This window comes from Malaclemys terrapin, chromosome 1, assembly GCF_027887155.1.
Source record: "Malaclemys terrapin pileata isolate rMalTer1 chromosome 1, rMalTer1.hap1, whole genome shotgun sequence".
Lineage (NCBI taxonomy): Eukaryota > Metazoa > Chordata > Testudines > Emydidae > Malaclemys > Malaclemys terrapin.
Window position 1 is genome coordinate 10,193,375 of NC_071505.1, and position 13,123 is coordinate 10,206,497.

At 40.0% G+C, this 13,123-nt stretch overlaps 1 long non-coding RNA gene across 5 annotated transcripts in view; it reads left to right on the plus strand.

Annotated features, from left to right (window-relative positions):
• LOC128830167 (uncharacterized) overlaps window positions 1-13,123 on the plus strand; it is a 191,113-nt gene that overhangs the window by 152,844 nt on the left and 25,146 nt on the right. For 4 of the 5 annotated variants that reach the window (XR_008443550.1, XR_008443553.1, XR_008443554.1 and 1 more), the window contains 2 exons: window positions 4,587-4,671; window positions 4,952-5,115. This is a non-coding gene — a long non-coding RNA (uncharacterized LOC128830167). The remainder of the gene's footprint in view (window positions 1-4,586; window positions 4,672-4,951; window positions 5,116-13,123) is intronic. The other variant, XR_008443552.1, reaches the window with a different exon arrangement.

Genomic DNA, 13,123 nt, shown 5'->3' on the forward strand with positions numbered 1-13,123 from the left:
CCAAGACACAAGACTGATTCTTATGATCACGCCTGTAAACAAGCATGAGCCCCACACCACTCTGAACTTGGTACAGGCACACACCCAGTGGGTTATGATCCAAATTTAATCCCTTCCTGGAAGTTTGCCTTGATCTTACCTTTGGTACAAAGCATTGAGGCAGGATTGCACTTGTAAATGTAAACCTTAGCCTGAGCTCACTGTTCCTAGGGTTTCTCCTTGCAGGTCCTCCTGTCCCTGTCTCTAGCTTTTTCCTGTTACATAGAAGCTCTCTAGCCTCTGTGCATTGGGTCTGGTGTGGCCCATCTGATCTGCCTGCCAGGGTGAATCAGCAGAACAGGTCTCCATCTTCCCACATACTCCTAAAGCCAGTCTCATCACTATCGAAATTCAGCCTTCACCATCCGTTAATGTAGTTCTTCATAAAATTGCCTCTGGATATCCCAGTTCAATGGAGTCACTTGCTGTGCTTCAGTGTTCCACTCAGGAAAGATCTGCAGAAACAACTTATTTGTAGAACGCTAGCATTGGTAAGTAATCTTTTTTTCCCTTTGTGGTAATATTTGTCAAATGTTATCTTTTTAATGGCTTCTACCGTTGTATGACATTAAATCAAATTAGCCAATAAAGATTATATGACGTCTCTATTTTATCTGCGACAAGGGTTAAAGATAAACCCTTCCTGGGATTGTGTGATTGTTCTGTTGAAAGCACGGTATTTTTATAAGACACAGATGCCTCTTACCTGTGTGCTTTTTTTTTATTTGCTGGGCTGGTTATGATTTTATGACAGGAAATTCTTGAATGTTTGTGCTAGGGGGACACACCATGTGATTTTGATTGTAATGTAGAAAGTCTTTTATGTGTAGAATTTTATGAAGGTGTAACAAGAGAATTCTCTTGTACCTTCCATACTGGCCTAATTTCTTATAAAGGAAGTGTTTGTGTCCTGGAGGGTTTTGTATACGTTTTAACTAGGAATAAATCCAGCATGTTCATTTCACCATAAAATACTTGCTTCAGCACTGACTGATTCTTAGGAATAACCATAAACACGTTTATATAGAGGCACTGTTATTATATTATTGATATAGCCAAGCTTGGTGTAAAAAATGTTCCCTGGGAAGAGCTGGTGATTGTAGTGTATTTTTGGGGGACTCTGTTCAAGATTTGCAGGGCTTAGAATGTGACCTTTTCTTCTTCATTCTTCCATGTGTTTCTGTTTTGTTTTAACTAAATGCTTCATTTGCTCTCTCTTTCTCTTTCTCTTTTTAAAGTACACCTCTAACTCGATATAACGCTGTCCTCAGGAGCCAAAATATCTTACTGCGTTATAGGTGAAACCGCGTTATATTGAACTTGCTTTGATTCACCGGAGTGCGCAGCCCCCCCCCCCCCCCCCCCCCCCGAGCACTGCTTTACTGTGTTATATCCGAATTCGTGTTATATTGGGTTGTGTTATATCGAGGTAGCGATGTATTTAGAATCCTAGAAATGTAGAGCTGGAAGGAACCTGAAGAGCTCATCAAGTCCAGCCCCCTGCACTGAGGCAGGACCCAGTAAACTTAGACCATCCCTGACAGGCGTTTGTCCAACTTGTTCTTAAAAACCTCCAGTGATGGGGATTCCACAACCTCCCTTGGAAGCCTGTTCCAGAGCTTAACTCCATTATAGTTAGTTTTTTCCTACTGTCTAACCTAAATCTCCATTGCTGCAAATTAAGCCCAATACTTCTTGTCCGACTTAAATGCCAGGAGCTCATGTCTTAGGATAACATGTTACCATGCCCTACAGTACCAAGCCAGTGTGTGCCATGTGCAACAGCAATCCAATGTGTGCGACCCAGCACTTTTAAACAACGCTACCATAACAATCCCGGCTAAGATTTAAAAAAATAGCAGCCTAGAGGTAGTCTCCCAAACCCATATTGAGGCACCTATTTAAACAATCTGATTTTTTTGAACAGGGCTGAGCATCCAACAGCGTATTGAATGCATTAGTGTAAGGCACTTAGCAGGAAGACCACTTCAAAGCTTCAGCAGGCATCCTGCATGTGCAGTGGGGTTGACTGGAAAGCACCGTACTCCTGTGCCATATAAACTGCATTTGAACGTCCGTTTAAATTTGGGGTGCATTTCAAGGTGATCCATGGCGCCCTGTGTACTTTGGTCCCTTTCTGTCTTTCTTCCCCCCTTGCACTACTGTGGTCATTGCGATCGGTTAATGCAGTCTCGCTGATAGTCCTGCATTTGAATATCAGCACGCTGGGAAGTAACCGAGGGGCCATAACTTGATAATTCTCTTTGCTTGTTGGTCCAGCTGAGCCCAAAACTATTAACCTTCAAAGCTCATTGGTTGTTCAGGCTTTTGTCTTGAATGTGGGAAGTGAGTTGTGTTTGTATCTAGTTGTTAGGTGGGGAGTGAGTTTTGGTTAGCTTTTGTCATACACTCTGTATCGCTTGGATTTGTACATGCACGCACAGAGTTTGGGATTGGCGCATGATTAAATATGGACAAAGAGCAATTATTTTATTTTATTTATTTTAGGGAGCTTTTACCTTTCTTGGGGTTATTTTTTACTCTTTAATGAGATGGATTGTTAAAATATGTTAATTCGACACATGGGGAAGGGTGAGGAAATACATTGAGAAGTTGAATAAACATCTCCTATGCAGGAATAAATCCAAGTATTAGACAGAAACAAGAACTCCCTCTCCCCAATCTAACCTCCTCCCACATCACAGATACATGAGATCTGGGTCCTTTCTGTAAGCAGACGTCTGATCTTAAGTATTACTTAAAGTTTGTAAAGTGCTTTGAAGATTCTAAGTGACAGATATCATTCTGGTCTTTTAATCTCCTAACTCTTATTTAGAAGTTGAAATCTTGATTAGGGTGGCTGATTATGTAGAGCTACATGTCAGTGATAAAACCAAATAAAAAACTGCCACTATTACTGGACGAAATCCTTAAATCCCTGAATTGTTAATCAGTCCTTATTCCCTGAAGACAGTGTGAATTTTGTCTGAGTAAGGACCTGATAATTTGGCCTACAGAGATCCAACATTTGATTGCATTTTCAATTTAAAACACACAGAGTTCTATATTTCTTTAAAGGTACATTTCTAGTTACACCACTTGAGCTGCGGTTTGCTGTATTAGAGATGTTTGTGGAGCTGAAATGACATTTTTGTAGGATCCTGAAAAGTAACTGTTTAATAGTCTGTGAGGTTATCAACCTCATGTGATCTTAATCTTGTTGGAAAACTTATTAAGGTCTGATCCTGCAGCCTTTACTTACATGAGTAATCCTACTCACTATTTTAGGCTTATTTGTGGAGTAAATATTATTCATGTAAGACTTTGCCTTTATTTTCTCTTACTTTAACCTATTCCTTCAAAGAGTTAACTTTCTAAGCCGCCGCAGATTAGTTCTCTTCGTTGTTTTAATTATTTTTCTCGTCACGCACAGTGCAGGTCTAGGGTTTGTGAATTTTTTTTGTCCTCTCTCCACTGCTGTTTCAAATATGCTGGCATTGAAAGCTAAATTGAAATGCTGCCTATTTGCCATCTTATTTTGGCAGATCTTCACCTTTCTCACATTTTAATATGATAGATTTTTATTGCTTTTCTTCAGGATAGCTTGGGCATGCCACAATTTTACATTTCTAAAATGCATGCATGGCACTCTTAAGCAGCTACTCACTGCCAGTGTGCTTTCATGTGCTTGCTACTGACTAATTTCCTTTTCTGTAGTTGACAGGTGACTCAGAGTAAAAGCTGGCAGATAGCTATATCATTAGAATGTGGCCAGAGCCTTCTGAGATGAGTTTTGGAATTTTCATCAAAGTGGGAATTAGATTCAGGATATACCAGTGGCACACAGCACACCGTGGGAGTGTAAAATAAGAGGAAATACTTCACAACGAGTCATCTTTTGGTTGGATGATTCAGGGGTCTGCTGTTGGTGGTCAAAAAGACACGTGGCTGACTACAGAGTCTTTGTATGCGATTCAGAATGCAATCTGTCTCTAAAAATTAATTCCACCATTCTGATTCTTGTCCAGTGAATCATTTCCAGAAATGAATAGCTGCAGTTGCTGGAATGGATATTGTGAAATTCCCTTCATTTACAACGGACGGGTTTTGAAATGATGACTTATCGGGCAAATTTTTTCAGGATTAGAATTAAAACTACTTTAAAATAAATACATATGTCCTCGGGTATTTTTATGAGAGACAGCAAAAGCCTCCCAGTTTCCAAACGATGAAGGACTATCTGAAAGAGCTAGTTCTTGGAATAGTAGATCTGTTGGCACTAGCTGGTGATTTCCTGTGCATTTCCTGCAAGAAGTGTTCTGTGATGTGAGTAGGTGGTAGTTAAGAGGTTGTTACGAAACCAGTTTTCAACCAGACGTCTTGAGTCGTGAATTGGAAAAAGGGATAGAGCTTGAGTGTTGTCTTTGTTTGAGCAGGGCAGTTGTAATGCACATGCTGTATATTCTGTGTTTCTGTGGAGCAAGAAATATTTGGAATATATCTAATATTCCTCTATGTATTTTTCTTTATGTCGCTCCACTTTATAGTTGAAACATGAGACTGTGAGCTAAGACAACTGGAAGCAGCGGGCATGGTGGAAAAAGGAGGATTTTCCTGAATGTATCTTTAACTGTAAGTATTTTTTGATAGTTTTCCCCAGTCATGAGAGGCAAAATGGAGTTTCATCAATGACTAACGTCTGTGCCAAAACAAGATGGTTATTTGGAGCGCATTGGTTCTGTTCAGAAAGCAGATGGGCTACCAGCAACAGGAGGCAGTAGGCTTTTCCACCAGAAAAAGGGCATTTCAGGGAATTGCTCTGGCTCCCAAACTGTAGGAATTGTTGACCTACTGACTCAGTTATGAAGAATTGGGAAAACAGCCTTATTGTGGTTTCCTTTGTTGATGGCAGATTCAGAAGACATATTTGATCATGTGCATGTGGCTAGCAGAAGAGAGGTGGCTTTAGTTCATGTTGCATTCTGGATTTGTTTTGTGCCTGCAAGGAGCTGAATTCCTGATCGCTGGAGAAGATCTAACCATATTTGCACTGGTTCTGCTCATGACAGTACAGTGGTAAGTTTAATGCATTTCTCATTTTCATTGGGTCACTGATCCCCTCTTTACTAAACTTGTCATTCTTGGAAAAAAAAAAGGCTGTAAGTATAACCGCACTAAAGAAACATAGCACAGGTGGTATTGACCTTTATTCTGGATTGGAATATTTTGGAAGCTAAATGAACATATGCTTCAATGCTTTAGATCAACTTTTACAGGGAAGACCAACTGGCGTCCCAGAGTTTGAGGGTATTTGATCTGGGGCCAAACTTTGAGGCCAAACTTTGAACCATATTATTACTCTTTAGGCTGTTTTTTAGTGTTGATTAAACTATTCTCTAGTGGTCATGGTAACCAGAAGAAGGGACGGCTGAATATTCCATCCATCAGGCTTGGAATAGATATTCTCATAAAGTAGCCATCGTTCCTCTTTCCAATGTATTGCAGATTAACTGAAGAGCATGCATTAATCCTTTTGAATTAGATATCAAAAACTGATGCCCCTGTATGGACGTCAAAACCTGACGATACTTTTCATAATAGTAGGATATGCCCCATGGGCTGTCGTCGTTAAGTATTTCAGTAAGTTCCAACATAGACATTAACAATTAATGGTTTATTATATAAGCATTAATAGTGTTGGCTAACAAAGGGACAGTATATTCTAATAGATAGAGCAGGGGGTGAGAATCAAACTTCCTGAGTTCTGTTACTGACTCTGCCACTGTTTCTGTTAGTGATGTTGGGCAAGTTATTTACTCTTAGTTACCCCATCACTAAAATGGGAATAATGATGCTTATTCGGCTTTACTACCGTGCTTTGATATCTACCAGTCCTAAGTCTTATATTTTCTTTCTGCATAGAAAGTTGATTTTCTGATACCCAAAGCACTTGTAGCATTTTAATATATAGAAAACTGTTTACAAGTGTAAACTAATAAGTAGTACATTACAGGGTGATAGGGCTAAGCATGGAAGTGATATTTACTCTATCTCGTTTCTTGGAGTGTTGTTGTAGGCGTGTTGGTTTCAGGATATTAGAAAGACACGATGGGTGAGGTAATATCTTTTATTGAACCAACTTTTGTTAGTGAAAGAGACAAGCATTCAATCTTATACAGGTCTGGGAAAGGTACTTAGGCCTTGGCTACACTGCCGCTGTACAGCTCTGCAACTTGCTGCGCTCAGAGGTGTGAAAACGCTCCCCCCCGCCCCGAGCGCAGTGAGTGCAGTGCTGTAAAGCACCAGTGTAATCAGCGCCTGCAGTGCTGCATGCTCGCTCGCAGCGCTGCAAGCTACTCCCCTCAGAGAGGTGGAGTACTTACAGTGCTGGGAGAGACAGGCAGCGCTGTGAATTGCCAAGTGTAGCCAAGGCCTCAGAGTCACAGCTAAATATAAGGTGAAACAGATTTTTAGTATAAGGAGTTAACACATGTTGCAAGACATCATTCAAGGTGAAGTGGACACTTAACACCTCTGCAGTCCTAGGACAAAGGAGGGTTAGTGGGTTACACTCCCAGTACCTTTCCCAGACCTGAAGAAGAGCTCTTTGTAAACTAGAAAGCTTGTCTCTTTCATCAACAGAAGTAGATCCAATAAAAATATTACCTGGCTCACCTTATCTTGTTTCTTGATATTTCTTCTCTTTCCATGCAAAAGTAAATCACTGCTGATGATGTATTGTAGTGGTCCCAGACGAGGCTTGGAATTCACTATGTATAGTTTTTCTTCTTCTGGATGTATGGCACAAGGAAGCTTCGTGTTTCCAGATGCAATTGATTGCTGAGTTGCAATCTGTTGTATTTTCTTTACTGAAATGGCATCAAAGAATGCTGTATAGCAAAGGTCCCTAGAGAACTGTGAATTAAGCTATCAAGTAAAATGGTAAGATATAGCACGTCCCATGTCTCCTTTTATTTGATGCTTGCTTCACATTTTAGTATAAGAACTTAAACTATCCACTAACTTTCTAGTGAGTGATTCCACCAGAAGGAGTAGGCGTCAAGGTCAAAGAAAAGTCACTTGCTGTGTGGTTGCTATGTGGGTGTGAAAAGCCTAAGAAGAGGAAAGGGTGGGGAAAATGTTGCTTGAAATAAACAAATAAAAAAGTATGGTTAGTGAATTAGACATTCTGGATTTTGATTTTGCCAAGTATCCTATTGAATTAACTGCATATCTCTACAATTAACTGTGTGATTTTAAACTTATCAGAATGTTCTCAGTGGAGAGTGTACTTTTAAAAACACTTTTTCCTTATCACTTTAGATTGAGAGAGAGGAAGTTGTGAATTTTTATAGCCCCTAAATTCTTAACTGTTAGAGATAAATTGGAATGGCAGATCAAATTTCCTTAGGCTTACACAAGAACAGACTCAATTACTGAGAAATTTTAAGCCAACCACATGTAAAGAAAAAAAATTGATCTTCAGTTAATTGTCGTTTATCCACCTGCATTGCACAGTTGGATACAGAGTTTTATTGCTGCTTTTTAAAAATCACCTGTTCTTGGGAGAAGGTGGTATTGTATGTATGGGGAATATTGTATGTTGCTGCACCGAAAATAACTTAAGTGAAAACATTTTTTTTTTTTTTAATTTGGAAGACTAATGATCATTCAGTTTTGAGTTTGTGTTTGTAGTATCTTCACTGTATTCTGGCTTTTACAGTGTGATCAAAAGTGATATGAGGGGGGGGATTCCAAAGATAGGTCAGCTCCAGGTGACTTTTTTTCTTGCTTCTTGTGATTGTCCTTATAAAATACAGCAGCACATAGAGTCAGTGTAGACTATTTTGCAGTGTCTTTGGAGTGGAAAACTGCCTGTTTGCATGCTCTGTTAATAGATGAAAGGGTTAAAGATTTCTTACTTCATTGTTGCAGCATAAGCTATAGGACTGAACACAAGTCAGAAATTGGATACGAAGAAAACACAGCTATGATTTGAAATTAGATAGACAAGGTGGGTAACATGATACTTTTTATTGAACCAGCATAGTGCCTGAACTTTCACATCCACACAGGTGCCTTCTCCCAGTATTGAAGGGTCATTTGAAGAATGAATCTGTCTGACTAAAATTTGTCTATTGTAACCATATACCCTTCCTGATTGCACTAAAATCAAAGGGGAAAATTCTCATTAACTTCAGTGAGAGAAGAACTGGACCTCACTGTGCTGTTCTAATAAAAAGCATCCATCACCTCTTGTGCTATATTCATTTAAGGCTTGATACTGAGAGCAGAGCAGCAACAGTCCCTAAAGTCAAGTCAGACTAGCACTCAGCACCTCTCAGTATCTGCCCCCACAGCACTGATTCTTAACCACTGATATTCCAGGCTCCGTTCTTGTATCTTAAAGTTCAAGTGTAGAACTGGCTTCATAGCACGTTATGCATGTTTGTCTCTCCAGATAAAATCTGCTCAGTTTACAATTAAAAAGATAGTTGTCGGAGTTTTTTGTTTGCGTGCTTTTTTGTTGTTTTCTGTGGACCCTACAATCTCCACCTGGAATCTGATAGTCAATTTGGGCCCTTTCTGGCCCATACGTAATCAACAATAACTCTGTAGTTGAAATTTATGGACAGCATTGGTACCTTACATATGATCTGGAACAGAAGCCAGCTCCCTTTCCAATAGCATCTGTAGTGCTAACAGGAATAACAAGTGATAATTTTGGTCAGTAAAGAAAACAGAAATGGCAGAGCATATAGACCAGGACCATGTCGTATGAGCAACAAGGCACAATTTTTATCTAATTATCATTATCTGCATTGGATCCCAACTCAACTGTGCTCCATAAATTCCCATTCAGTTGATTGCAAGCTACCTATGTGGAGCCAGGGTTAGCAGACTGTGGTCATGAATCTAGAGGTGGGGGTTATCATGCACAATAGAACTGGTGGTGGTGGGAGTTTTATCAGGTTTGATAAAATGGTAGAGTTGCCCCAAGAGTTTAGGAGATACAACATTAAGGACCAAAACAGCTAATGAAATTCCTTGTATGACCTGTCATTACAAGATATCAGAGCCATAACTAGGCATTTTAGCGCCCGGTGCAAGCTTTTGCATCCCCTACCGGGTTTTTTTCTTCATTTTTTTGCCCCATTTCTCTGCCCCGGTGGCTTTGCAGCCTGGGCGGCTGCCCCACATGCTCCAGCCTCGTCACAGTTCTGCACGATACTATGAAAGTGCACATATTGCCAAAACATTGTCCTAGGCAAAAATAACTCCTAACTGAGACCTCAGCTGTAGTCAGACAGTATACTCTTCGATATACTTTTATTCACTAAAAATAACATTTCCAAGAATACAGGCAGACACATATTATTCTCCTGTTAGGGCAGGACTCATGTTGTCTCTAAGGTATATTTGTAACTCATAGGGTGTATTTTCAAGCTTTTGTGTGTAAAAAGAGGGAGTTGTGGCTATCGTTTTCTTTCTGTTTGTTTCCTTACTGAACTGGTTCACTGATGTCCAATGAACTGGATTCAGATACTGAAGATGACCAGCCAGAATGGTCTCTCACTTTCTGCAATATCCTATCTCAGTGATATCTTTTCTTCCTTAGGCTTTATTTACAATGAAATCATACTACAGTGTACAAGTGTGGAAACTCAGCTGTAGCTAGTAGAGTTCTACCAGAGTGGATGTGTTTGTTGAAGAAGGGTGGTCTTGTGGTTAAGACACTGGATGGAGACTCAGGAATTCTAGGTTCAATTTCTGGCCCCTTTACAGACTTTCTGTCTGACCTTGGGCAAGTCACTTAATTCCTCTGAACCACAGTTATCTGTTTATAAAATAGGAATGCTTCCTTTCTCTCTCATTTTGTCTGTGTTGTCTGTTTAGATTCTACGCTCTTCAGGGCAGGGACTGTTAACGTTTTTGTATAGTGCATAACAAAGTAGTGATCCCAATCCTTATAAGCAAGTAGTGTTGGACCCGTGGGGTATGTGAAGTCTGCAATCTTGATTGCAGCTCAAGTAGACATACCCAAGCTAGCTTTAATCTAGCTAGCGCAGGTCCCAGAGTGGTGACGCTGCGACGCCACGTGCTTCAGCATGGGCTAGCCCTGCCAGTAATTACCCAGGGTTCTGGGCAGGCTTGTACTGCTCATTCTGCAGTATGTGCTGCCACAGCATCACTGCTCCGGGACCTGAGCTAGCTAGAATAAAGCAGTTTGGGTGTGTCTGCTTGAGCTGCAGTCACATTCTGTGTCTCCATGTACCTGCAGATGCAATACTACTTACTAATTTATACGATGAGAATCCCTATAACAGGAGAAGTCCATTATTTTTTGTCAAGGTCCAAATTTCTTGGTCAAGGTATAGTCAAGGTCCAGACTCCAGAGACAATAATTAAAAAGACCAATAATAATAATAAGTAAATAAAAAGATGTCAGAGTCCATTCAAAAGGACCTGGTGCCTATTGACTACCCCTGCTGTATAGGTTGCAGCAACGACGACATACCTTGTGTTTATAAAGTCTTTTAGAGTCTATATAGTTGACTTTTTAGCCGAATTTTACTACCAAGTATTTCCTAACACTTCTTATTTGAAAAAAAAAAATCCTTGTCCACTCTGATCATGAGATTTGCACATGGGTTTAGTTCACATGGTTCTGATCCCATTGTGATCAAGGCCTTAACGAAGGAGCTGCTGTTGCTCATGTAGAAGCTCTAGGAAAGGTCAACTTGCAGATAATAAAATTGTTCAGGCAAGGGACTCCCACCAACTGCAGAAGAGTTCTTTGTACTGGAAGGAGTTACCTGTTCTGCTCTCTTCTGTTTCTCTCTCCCTTTCCTTTGTGGTTTTTTTCTGTCTTCTGCTTTTTCTCTACTTCTTTACTTCCTGTCTCTTAAACTTACCATTGTTATGGTCTATTTTTCTCCTCTGCAGACTTATAAATAGGTGATGCTCTCATGCCACGTGTTTTCTCAAGCTTTCTCTCTTCCTATGTTTACACTTACCTAATAACTTGAAAATAGCAAAGAAAATACATAGGCGGTTTAGTGGAGAATCTGGCATTTCATCTTAAGGGAGGAACTTCTAACTACAAATTTCAAAAGGAACTAGTTGAAAGTACCACATATGAACTATAGGTCCATTCCTGCAAAGATTTACACGCCTGGATAAAAATACTTGCACATGTAAGTGTTGGCAGGATTGGACTCTGTATTACCAGAACACCTTTCAGATAGTAACAGTGGGCACTTTTTTAGAGCGGAGATAATTATTTCTTTACTTACTCTAAATTTGATGCTGCTTACTTAATGGAAGGCATATACAGCTTTGGACTGATTACAGGCCTGCAGTTCATGTCAATGTTTTTAATGACATAAATTCAGAGCTGTGATGCCAGGGTGGCATAGTTATCACAGGCAGATGTTAGACCAGTGGTTCTCAACTTATTTACCATTGTGGGCTGCATACACAGCTCTCTATGTGTTATATGGGCCGCATCCATGCAATATATATACTACCTTACGGCCCTGAGGATGTCACCTGGGCCGCAGCTGTGTGCTGATTGGGCCGCAAGCAGTTATGTTAGAGCATCATATGTTAATTGTACATCTTGATTATAAACTTGATTATCAGGAGGCTATGAGAGTGGCTGCTAGTGTTTGCCAACCCTATTATAAGGACTGATGTATGGAATTACAGAATCATAGACGTTAGAGATGGAAATGTCTATTAGACCATCTCCAGGGCAATTCATGTTCTCTACAGAAAATTTTCTACAGTTTATTCCACTATAGTTAACAAATATTCTAAGTGCTGGTCTTTTAACTCTTTCCTGAGGAGTCTATTCCACAGCCATGCAGACCTCACTGGCAAGATGATTTTTCCTGATATTCAGCCTACACTTACCATTTCTTAGTTTCACCATATTATTCCTAGTTTATATTCCCTTGTTCCATCCCATATCATTTCCCCCCTTAGTAATAATGTCCTTCAAATATGAAAGGGGTAGAGCATGATAGTTTCCCAATCTTAGAAACCACTTAACTGAGCTCCTTTAGTACTTGTCTACAATAAGAGATGGTGTGAATTTAAACCCCAGTAAATAACTCCCTACATGGACACTCATTCTGGTATGATTGTACTTTTTACTGTTTTAGCTTATATCACTTTGGAAACCATTCTTATTTCTGAATAAGAGTGTTCACATTAGCACTATAACTCCCCATAGTTATATACTGGTATAACTGGAAAAATCTCCCATGTCGATGAGCCCTTAAAGTGCATCTACACTGGGAATATTTGAATGCATAATTCTCCAATTGAAGCAACAATGGAAGCTGTAGTGTAGACAGATTGCAAGTGTAGAAAATGACAGAGAAAAACAATTGTGAAAGAAAAAGATATACACTGACTAATTCCCGTAATACCCTGAGATATATCAACCAGACCAGCTGTTTTATGTGTTCAAATTTTCCAAGTATCCCATTACCTACTTCTTATTTTTACAAAGTCAACTCCCTTCCGAATTGTCCTTTATCATTGTTTCTCTTGTTGAGGACATTTTTTTAAATGTTGGTTTACTGTATGGCTATACAGAGAACTAATTCCAGGCTGCTGTGCCACCAGAAGGATTGGGTGCCTACTCAGTTTGGACCTAGAGAATTTACCAAAATGTTTTGTTCACGAAGAACTAAAGGACTGGCTCCACAATAAATACCTCTCCCTCCCCCAAAAAGAAGACAGCTGTCGTGCAAAGCTGGACATTGGCCAGAGGGATCCATGAAGCCCGCACAGCAGCATAATTGAGTAGGGTCCATCTAGAAGTGCGCGCTGGTTTAGGTGGTGAGAGAGGCTAGGCTACGTAGACTGTAGAAAGTACAAGATTATAGGCGAATGAACCGAAGGTGTTTGAGAATCAGATTGTGTAACTGAATGGGAAAGTGAATGAAAGAATGTGTGATTGGGTGGGTGAGTGATTAAGAGAATATGTGCGTGGGCGTTTAATTAGTTTGGCAAGCGAGAGAATGTAGGAGTGGGTGAATGGATGGGCAAGTATGCAACTAAAGAGTTG